The following is an 11,493-nucleotide window of genomic DNA, read 5'->3' as shown; positions in this document are numbered from 1 at the left end:
TACTTCTGCACAATTTCTGTGCTACAGCAACCTTATCCCTTGTACGACCTGCCAGCTTGTTCTAATGCAGTCTGCCCTAAGTCATTCTTTGAAAAGATCATGCATACATCGTGCTGGTTTTGTAGAATTTTTTCCTTGCAGTTATCTATGATAATTAGTTAACCTTCTCATATTGAAGCTTAGACCGTATCCACTCCAGCCCACTTGTTATAGCCCTCTCTGGAGGGTTAGGCATAGCAACATTTACACCTGTGAATAAGGGACTGCTGTGCTTGCCCTCAGACAACTGTGCTCTCAAGTCCTTGCCTACCGAGATCCCACCTGAGCTGGCAATCTCCCACAGTTTATCCATGCTTCCTATCTAGTCATTATCAGAAGTTGCAGATAAAAGTCTCCTGTGTTATTCTGAGATTAACAATATCATATAAATGTTCTGTTTCTTTGGTTCATTACGTTTGTGAGACATGCCTATAGGCCCATTTGGTCCATGTCAGGCAGAGGGAGATATTTTTTCAAGAGATGTGTTTGCACATATAAAAATCATGGATTGTGCTTATTTTCTTCTGATGAAAAATAGATACAGTGGACCATCCCAACCACTCCAATTTTCATACTTCTGCACAGAGGTGAGAAATGAAATAATGCACAGCTTTTCCCAGTGCAATATTGTTGCTGCTGCTTCTCAGCTCTCTGTAAATGGGGCAGAAAAATCCTGGGCTCACGTCCCCTGCCACTGGCACAAAGCTCAGAAATCATGTGCGTCTCCTCTCTGACCCAATCCTCACTTACAACTTGATTTAGTATTCTGGGTCAGGAAACTGTCAGAAATATGTTATTTCACTCTAAAAAAAATATTCTAAAACTTCTCCTTGAAAGTTTAAGCTCCTTTAGACACTTAAGGAATGAAAAAAATAATTGAAAAAAAAAAAGAAAAATTAAAAAATTAAATAAAAAACATTTGATATATCTATGTTGAACTTAAAAAGTCAGATTTTGATGATAGAGAATGCATAGACTATCCTAAAATTAAAATGTGCCATTATGCTGAATCATAAAGTTCCAGGAAAAAAGATGTTTTCATTCACATTAGGTCTATATGATACTATTAAATTTGAAAAAAAAACACAACCCTATACTGCTTTTATATTTAAAATTCTGAACAACAACTTCAGCCTTTTTAAACTATTGAGTTAATTAGTAGATCAAGAAAAGTTATATGCTTTTCTGTATTTCCATTATCATATGCTGATTCAAGCTTCACACAAGTGGAACAACGGAGTTCCACTGGTTTTAAACTTTTAGATATAAGAGAAAATGTAAAAAAATAAACAAATGCATGTACACATAAATAGATAGGTAAAGAAAGGAATCCCTTTTGCTTAATCTTCAGGAAATTTTCTACATCTGATATATAAGAAATATAAATTCCTACATTTTGGAATCTTTATACCAGAAACTGAACTGGAAAATCAAAGATGTGTTATCTTTTTATGCAACAAGTATCCTAAATGAAAAAGGACTGAGCAAGAAGAAACCAACCAAGAATAATCTATGGTTTTCTCAAATACCTGACTTTCAATCCTCTTGGTCGCTGCACTGAAATAATGGAAGGTCCTTACTACCTCATGGAGATACAGTCAGTTTGTAAACAATTCTTTAAATCAATTAGGAGGGAATTATAGCCAGAGAAAGTACCTTTGAGATCTAATCACTAAGGTAGAAAAACCTAGACTCCCTGGAAGCAGAGGCTTAAATTCTGGCTGTCTCACCTCATCCTTTCATCTTTCAGAGGTAGATTAAATTCTGTGTAGCTTAGCATATAGGGGTCCTCCACAGGACTTTCAAAAGATCAAGCCCTATTTCCTCTAACAGTTGTTAAATACAATATCTTTTTTCTCTTTTTTCTCCCTTAGAAATAAGTCCTAGCAACTTGAAATAATTTTTCTAAATATATATCTCTCTTACAGACAGCTCCCTACCTTCATGTCTTGAAAGTTTGAAGCTTTACTTCCTTGATTCTTTATTTTAATATAACAGACACTCTCCTATAGCATTGTTCTATTCCATAGGCAGCATTAGCAGGATCAGGGCCCAAAAGAATACAGGCATTTCTTCACTGTTCAAGATGTACTCTTTTAATTTTGTTGAATTTCAAAAAGCTAACCAGATTCACTGAAATCATTGAAATAAAATTTAAAACTATCTTTAAGAAACCTCAGCAAATACCCCACTAACTACTGACCCTCTCCAACAAATCCCTATGTGTACTGAGAAATGATGAGCAAATTATTGATAGTGCCTACTACAGAGCTTAAGCTTAAATTTTTAGAGCTAAAACTGTTAATACATATTACAAGTAGTAATGATTGTACATGTGTGCCCTAGGGATCTAACTTAAGTATTTAATGACATCTAATTCATTACACAATCCTGTATATTTTGGTAGATACTTGGTACAGTTTCAAAAGCTTCTTCAGCAATAAAAATAACCAAAAAAATGCCAATAGTAATTCAAAATGTTGGTTACAGAGAAAAAGGGATCTATGGGTTGGTAGTCCTTAGGTTTCTGAGTTTTTTCCAATAAATTAATGGAGTCATAAGAAAATTAATTTGCTAGTACTTTAAACCTTTCCTAATCCTAACTGGGTTTTAGGCATATAATCCAAACAGTTCCAAAAAAAAAAAAAAAAAAAAAAAAAAAAAAAAAAAAAAAAAAAAAAAAAAAAAAAAAAAAAAAAAAAAAAAAAAAAAAAAAAAAAAAAAAAAAAAAAAAAAAAAAAAAGATGCATGAAGATAATGTATACTGATAATTGGAAAATCTTGGGTACTATTTAGAGGAAAAGGAATCCTAGGTACGGATTCATGTCAGAAAAGTAGAAATGCAGTTCATCAAACAGACACCAGCTTGCACAAAAAAAAAGACGAAAAACTGAAAAGTCCATTTCATCTACCCAGGAAGCACTAGGGAATACTTTGGTATACAGTGCAACTTATTTCCCGTGGAGAGAGAAATAAAACAATATAGTTTATCACAGCCAAACTACAGCTTGGTGTTCCACACATGAAAAAAAAACAAACAAAAGACCGACACGAAACACCTGGTGTTTCTTTCCTCAGGGACCATTAAGTACACCAAGTTCTTATTAAGAATTTAATGTCTGCTAATCTTTCAGAAGGAAAGAAGATATACTTATAAAATTATTCAGAGCAACACAGCCTGAAGATCCAGCTCAGTACTTTTGAAGACAGACATTATATTCAGTTATTACAAATGTCGCTGACAAATTTTATGACAGAAAGTTGTTTCACAAGTTTTGTTTTACAAGTCAGTCAAGGTGGTAAATGCCAGCCAATGAGCAGCCCAGTACAAGTTTTTCAGCCCATATGAAACTCCAGATATTCAAATCACTTTGCACAGTCACACCAGGGCTCCAATAACTTTAGATGAAGTGGTACAGGAGTGGTGCCTAAAGCTCACCTAAAAATCAGAAATCAGGCTGAGAATTTCTCTCTTTAAAGCTGTTTTGCATGAAGTTCTGTCACCCAGCAATTCCATAGGGAATGGTCAATGATTACACACAAGACTTCGCGGCCCTGCTCATCAGACCCCATAGAAGTCACAAAGCGGTAGAAAAAATACCAAAAAAGTGAGAAAAACGACAAACTGAAACAAATATTGAACGTGGTTTGGCCGACGGCCATTTACAAATAGAAGCAGAAGGCATTTGGGTTACTGAGTCTGAGTCCTTCTCACCACGCCACAGAAAACTACGCTCTCCATTGTGCAACATCTCTTTTGATCTTTCCCAAGTGCTGCAATACCTTGTCTTGGGCCTCAGCCACAGTGTGACACTGCAAATTTGCTGTGCTGTTGTTGAACATACTTTTCACTTCATTTTAAGATAATCATCAAAGTAACTAAACTAATTATTTTATTTAATTAAATTAATAATTTAATTGATTATTTTAAAAAAATTAAATTGAAGAATCATAGTAATCAATTCTTTTCCACCTAGGACACAATCATACCTAAGCTCTGTTCCTTAGTGTCAGTTTGTCAACATAGTCAATCTGTTAATAGAAATTAATACAGGAGATAGGACATCTTCTACAACAAAAAAATTTAGAGGCATACTATCAATTTCTTCTTTTCTATTAATCACTAAGGTAAGTTTTACGAGCTCTCCAACAAAGCAGTTACAGGTTGCAGTGAACTCTTCTCTCATGCCTAATGTATCAGTACATGCTGCAAGCCTAAGTTAGCACCTGCTTAATTTGTTCTGAAACAGTGAGCTTCAGTCAGTCACCTATTCAAAACCTCATTAAACAAACTTGAGATTTTAAAACATTTTGAACATTGAGCAATCTTTTTTTTTTTTTTTAATATGCAAACAACTTTTAGATTTAGATAAATACAGTGGCCAATGTTGAGAATCACTATACCTTAGGGTATGATCATTTCTGCAAGAGTATACCAATAAAATTCAGGCATTTGTCAGAAGATAAGCACTGGCATGAGAGCATAAGCTTTGTAATTCATCCCAGTACCAGGCAGATGAGTAGTGACCATCTTGCTAGAGCTGACTGTGAACCTCTCTAGCTTTCATGCATGAATGATGCACTGTGCCCAAGAACTGAGTATAAAGTTAAGTTTTATAACCCCTTATTCTTCTGATGTCTACAATGGAAAAAAGCTTCAAAAAAATCCCACGGCAACACTATAAATGCAGCTTCTTTGTCTGGGCCGTTTCCTTTCCTCTTACATTCTCTGCTTCAAAGCAACATTGATTACTAACTGCAGCTGGACTGATACTTCCAATATGACATCTGCTATTATTTGTATTTTGATAGCAGCCACAATCAGACACAATACATTGCCCAGAAAACTGACAGGATAAATAAGAAAACGAAAAAGAAATGGCTGACATCTATATAAATGTTTTCTGTTTTATATTACATTGTTAAGCATTTAAGCAACTTAACATATCCTGAAGCACATCTGACTTTAATACTGTATTTTCATTTTTGATTGCTCACCACAGTATTCAAAACAATGATTAAAAAAAAAAAAAGTATGATTTTAGGGGATATTTCAAGACAGTGCTATAACATCACAAGAGACAACATGAAAGGCACAAATATGAGGTGAGATTGTCTTTCAGAGCAATGTAACTGGAAAAATATACCAGGAAATGTGTCATTATATGTACAAAAGGTTGAAAATATTTTATAATGAAAATTCTGGATGTTTTGGAATTAAAATATTTTCCTTCCCACATTAACTATTCGTTTGAAAGCTGATTTTACTTTAAATTGCAATGAAACAACAGTCAGTGAACTTTGAACTGTGTTTTCCTATGACTTATATTCTGAATGAAACTTGTCAATCTACTGCCTTGCTGTCATTCAGAGCATGTCTGGGTGGCAGCTGTGTGCATATGAAAACAGATTAAATGCACAACTAGTCAAATGGAAAAATTTGCAAATTCCAAAGAAAGTCTCATTTCAAAGCCTTGTAGCTCCTCATTAAAGGAATTCCAGTTACCTCACAGCTTTAGCTATGCACCTCTATGACAACAACATATAGACATTTCAGCAAAATCCTAACATTTTATTACTACAATAATACTAGAAGTTCCTCCGTAAGTCCTTGCCCATGAAGGTTTACAAGGAGAACTTTATGTCACCTCATGCACCATGGATCTGGAGAGGAGCCGGCAATGCGAGGGGGACACAGCTGTAATGAGAGCTGGGGAAGGGGATGAAAGGAGTGCTAACCATGTCTCCAGTGTTTGCCACCAACCCGAATTTCTCCATGGACTTTTCTTTGTTATGATCAGGCAATTAGCCCTAAGAGTAGGATCTGAACCATCGTAGCATCTCAGTCGATTGGAGATACAAACACACATTTATCTACAGAAAGGTGAACTTTCACTGAACAACAGTTTCAGATTTTTAATAAGGAACTACCTTTTTATTCATCCTATCACAATCCCTCCCAACCAAAGACCCAATCTTAATATTTAGTGATATATGCATATACATTTATTAAAATCATAAAATTATTATCTGTTAACTTCAAAGTCGGTGGAAAGGCATAGGAGACAAGAATGGAAAAGAGTAATCATGGTGTAATTTAACTGCCTAATGAAAATTATTTTAGAATAATATTCATAGAATCATAGAACAGTTTGAGGTCCTGCAAAATAAGCTAGTCCAACATTCCCTGAAATCAGCAGGGACATCTTTCAATAGGTCAAGTTGCTGACAGCCTAGGGATGGGAAATCCACCTCTTCTCTAGGAACATGTTCCACTGTTTCACCACCTTCATTGTAAAAAATATTATTCCTTATATCTAGTTTGAATCTGCCCTCTTTCAGTTTAAAAACATTATCCCCTCTCCTACTGCAAGGCCCTGCTAAAATGTCTGTCCCCATCTTTCTTGTAGGTTCCCTTAAAGTACTAAAAGCTTGCAATGCCTCCCTGGAGTCTTCTCTTCTTCAGGCTGAACAACCCCAAATCTCTCAGCCTTTCCCCACAGCAGTGGTGCTACAGCTCTCTGATTCTTTTCAGGTTTGTGTCTTCCCTGTACTGAGGTCCCCAGAGCTGGATGCAGCACTCCAGATGGGGTCTCACAAGTGAAGCAGAGAGACAAAATCATGTCCCTTGACCTGCTGGCCACGCTGCTTTTGATGCAGCCCAGGATACAATTGGTCTTCTGGGCTGCAAGTGTACATTGCTGGCTTGTGTTCACCTTTTCATCCACCAGAAAGTTAAAAACAGCACAGAAAAACTTAGGACAATACCTATTTGCCACAGTCTAGTAAATTTAGTATTTCATTACAGAGTCCATTACCTGTATTATTTAATCACTTGCCAACCATTTAGAATAGGAACAAAAATTAGTTTGAAAACACAAATAATATTGGAGGTAAAAAAATCTTATAAAGTAGAAATAAGAAAGAAATACTTCTTTAGGATATATTATGAATCTGTAACCTTATTTAAATATTAATGAAAAATCTCCGAAAAATATACTGAAGAAGTTATTTCTTTAGACTTTTGTAACTAAGTCTCATTTTTTTTTCATAAAACTTTTCAGTTCTGAGTTAATACAAAACATGTCTAAGCTTTAGCATTTTCTAGAATCTTTTTTCCTCAAGGGGTACTCAGTCTAACATGAAACTCTCAGGTCATCAAAGTTTTTATTGAATCCAGCAAAATTTTTAATTACTATTGTTTATTAGAAGTCTTCTTTATAAAAAATCCAACCATTTTACAAATTATGGAAAAATATGTGCATGGATGTTTGGTTGTTTTTTTTTTTTTAATTTAGATCCAAAGATTTATTTTTCCACATAAAAATATTCATTTGAAATTTATTTATATGAAACAAAAAGCGTGCTTTAGACCTTAAATGGAGATTAATTTGAAGTTAGTGGCTGGCTTAAAGTTAATACTATAGTGGGAATAAGTACTGCATGGTGGACTGGACTGCTTTTATTATGCAACCTGTTTCAGCTTCTGTAAGCTTAAATGTGCTTAGATTATTTCTACAGAAACACATATTGTAAAGCGGTCAATATTAGAGGAGCTTGGCACTGCAGATTGACTGCCCTCCATGCTGTTAGGAATGATAGCATGATTTGGTTCAGCCTGTATGGTCTCTTGTTACGGGGTGAAAAAGGAAGGTGGAATAAAACACTCCTACAGTTAGACAGTTCACTGAGGTTTTCCAAGACTTTCTTAGTCATCCTCTCTTAGACAACATATTATATTCATATCCTATTAGGTTCCCCCTCTGCCTCCAAGTTGCCTTTACAGAGTAGGGAGACTAATGGATTCTGTTGCTTGTGTTGCAAGCCTGTGCTCAAGTTACTCCTTTAAGTGCTCTGGAAGAAGCAAGCAGCATAGCTTGGATGAGCAGACTAAAAAATATTCCAACAGAAGAAAGCTTCACTCTCTCCACTGTTTTGACACAAAACTTCAGGCTGGTTGAGAGACTCAGTTCCAGATAAATTTGCACATGCATGACACAGCGATGGTAATCTTCTGTCACAACCTGATGCTCAGAGGGTTAGTTACCCATAATAAAGGCGTGAGAAATGAAGAAACGCAGACAAATAAAACTATAGTGATCTACTGAACAGAAGGGCTTGGAATCCAAAAGGGGAAAGAATTGCTGTTGTAATGACAATACTTTTAATTATGTATATTCAATGAAAAATAAACTATTAGAGAGAGAGTAAAATACTTCCAATTAATGGAAGTAATGTAATGTTTAAACTTAAATGAAGTATTTTTCTCTTGAGGGCTTTGTTGTACTATTTTATTTAGCTTAATGTAATTTAAATTATAAACAGAATGGTTTCTAAGCCCCCAGAGAAATGTACTTTATTTATAATGTATTTCCTTTGAAGTGGTTATGGAAATCGTGCTCTTCCTGAAGTCTGTATCTCACATACCACCTACAGCTGCAAACTAGTCAGCCCTCACAAGTTAAACATGATCTGTCTGGTGAAGTGCGTGACAAGAAAACCCAAGATTTTTTAAAATGCCAGAGGAAAAAGAAATTTGTTGTTCTGAAAAGTAATAGTCCTTCATCAGAAATAAGTTATAGAAAAATCTTTGTTGATAAAAGTTATGTTTTTTCAGAGGGAATGGAACTGAGCCATAATCACTTCACTTGACTTTTTAACGCACATAATGAAAGAATAATTGTTTATACTATACCATAGAGGGAGTTTCAGCTGGGAGTAATTATATTTTGTATACTTAAATTTAAATACATAAATATTTCCATCTTTCACTTAAATAATAAATCCTTTGATTTTTAATTCTAGTATAAAAAGTACACTTTCTTTTATGATGCAAATTATAAATGCCTAGTTTGTGTCACCTTTTCTCCTCCAAGCAATTAAAATTGCCACAACTATGAACAAATAAATGGAACCCCAGTCTATGTGCTCTCCTCACCTTTAATAGCTACTGCATAGAGTTGGTTAAATAACTAGATACAAAGAGGAAACTGTCTCTAGAAAATGAATTTTGGCCATTAATCATCCTTTTAAAGCATAATAGGAGATTTATCCTCCTGGATAAACCATGAGCTCAACACGCCAGCCACAGATACACAATAGTCTAAATGGTGATACTTCTCCTGAAATAACGTCACAGGAAGTCACTTCAAAGGGACCAGGCAAGTAAGCAGTGTAAGATTTGGCCAACTGTGCAACTGCTTACAGCATGAATCCATGACAGCTGTAGGAACAAATTACAAGTGGTTTGAATTGTTTCTTTCTTTTATAAAAAAAAGCTACTCTTCTGCTCTAACCTACTACCGCAGCCTATAAATAAATAAATAGATAAATAAATAAATAGATAAATAAATTAAAATACAAGTTCTCACTAGCTTTAGATTAAGAGCTTGAACCATTTTTCAAGGAATAATATTTCTGGGTAACTATAAAACAAAAATGAGTGCTCTGGAGTTAAACTTCTGATGGAGTTGGTAGATTTTATCAATAACAGAACATTTCAGGTAGATATTGAAATCCATTAAAATATTTATAATCAAATTTATGGCTACATGAAACAAATATTAATCAGTTCTAACACAGTGGGCTTGTTTTTAAACAGTCTTATACCTATACTACAGAGCCAAGCTGTGCCACCACTTTTGCAAACATCTATACTTTGCTAAAAGCTACTAAAGCACAAACATTACTTGCATTAAATGAAAAAGATACGTCACAGTGACCATTATCCTTGCATTTGAGGCAAGACTTTAAGACTCTGACAACTCAGTCTAGCTACTGTAGCTTCGCTAAGCAAGACAATTCTGTTTTTCTTGATGAATGTAAAATGTTCAGATGAACTGACAAACTCTGTTTAACACACTGCACATTTGTGGGTAATAAAGAACATTATTCTTTTATTTCTTTATAGCTGTAATCCTTTAAGAGGTAGCATGACAGGGTGGTGTAAATCTAAAGCAAAGCATTATATTTGTTTGCGTGAATGGCTTTGATGCCAATAATTTATTATCAGGAAAAAAACAAACATCAGATATTAATCTATGTCTGAAAACGGATTATATGAGTTGGTGCTTTAACACTTTATTTTTTGCTAACAGTTTCCTCCCTGTCACACCAGTGCCTAAGTGACAAATAATAAGTGTTTACACAGGAAGAGAGATGTGGACTGTAACAAAATTTGCAGAAGTTAATTATACGAATTTAGGTATTTTCTTTGTTACTTTCCTTTTAGACTAAAACTGAACACAGTTCAATTCCATTCCTTTGGGGTACTCTGATATTTGGCATCAATTAAAAAATTTCCTGCAGAGGAATATTTGTGCCACTGGTATCTACTAAGGCATTCTCCTTAGACATGATACCCTCTCCAGCATAATAAATATATTTTGGGACTGCTTTCCTCCCCATCAGTTACAACTGGGAAAGATTTTGGATACTTACAACAGAGAATATGGATCTCTTCTCCAATCCAGAGATAGAAACCCACTTATGAATTATGACAATTTAAGCACTAAACCAGTAAGTTAGGTGTTTTCAGTATTTTATTCATAGAAATGCTGCCATCTGAAGAAAAAAAAAAAAAAAGGCCCAAATCTACAACCTTTTACCTCACACAAAATACTTGAAAAAACATCTAATTAAAGCTAGAATATGGTCAACACAACATGAAAGGTAAAATCAACTGCAACTGAACACAGCCAACAGTGTATAAGTGTGCAAATATATCATAACTTTGAGCTACAAAAGCAGAAGTAAGCACTGTTTCAGGACTCATCTGAGACACTTGTTAAATTGAAGCCATACAATTCAGCTAGTATGCTCTCAAAATGCTTTCCTGAGATACCTTGGTTAGAAGCTTTCTCCAGACACAACTGAGTGACTGAAATCTCAGGAAACTCCAGAAACAATCACAATAAACTGTCAGTGCCAAGGTCCCTAAGACAAGTATACGAGAAGAGCTGTTTTCCATGTAAAGAGAGTGTACTAGTATGTATAAATACAGGCCATCTAAACTACTGCCATAAATCCACTTTTACAGTTCATTTATACAAAATTAGAAATGCAAAACAAGGCAGAACTTCGACAGACTGTGTAAGGAGTGTAAAAGAAACACCATCTATAATGTAGACATAAACGCTGCAGCTACCCAATTTATGTAAATTATTTTAAATGCCACTGCAATTGAGACATAAAACAGCATAGCAGACAACGGAGAAAGCAGTCAAGAAATAATAATGCTGGCAATTTAATCAGAAAAATTTAGTTCTTTGCCTAGGTCTTCTAGCTCAGAGGAAGGAAATTTGCTGAAAGTAAATGCAGCTAGAATATCAAAACAAAAAGGAAAAACACACTTTTTGAGGAATTGAATTTAAATTGTTGGATTCCCACCTCTTCTATAGCAAGACTGAATTATTCTGCAGGGAAATCCTGGAGGTGAAATATTGGCTGCATTTT

The 11,493-nt window shown here is 34.8% G+C and overlaps 1 protein-coding gene across 3 annotated transcripts in view; it reads right to left on the bottom strand.

The window, feature by feature from the left end:
• CHRM3 (cholinergic receptor muscarinic 3) overlaps positions 1-11,493 on the bottom strand; it is a 269,142-nt gene that overhangs the window by 114,056 nt on the left and 143,593 nt on the right. The gene's annotated exons all lie outside the window — the stretch shown is intronic.

The sequence above is a fragment of the Empidonax traillii genome, unplaced genomic scaffold (genome assembly GCF_003031625.1).
Source record: "Empidonax traillii isolate 1590-97213 ecotype Southwest subspecies unplaced genomic scaffold, ASM303162v1 scaffold466:size1224651, whole genome shotgun sequence".
NCBI lineage: Eukaryota > Metazoa > Chordata > Aves > Passeriformes > Tyrannidae > Empidonax > Empidonax traillii.
The sequence above is the reverse complement of the archived record's forward strand: the minus strand, read 5'-3'. Positions and strand labels throughout refer to the sequence as shown.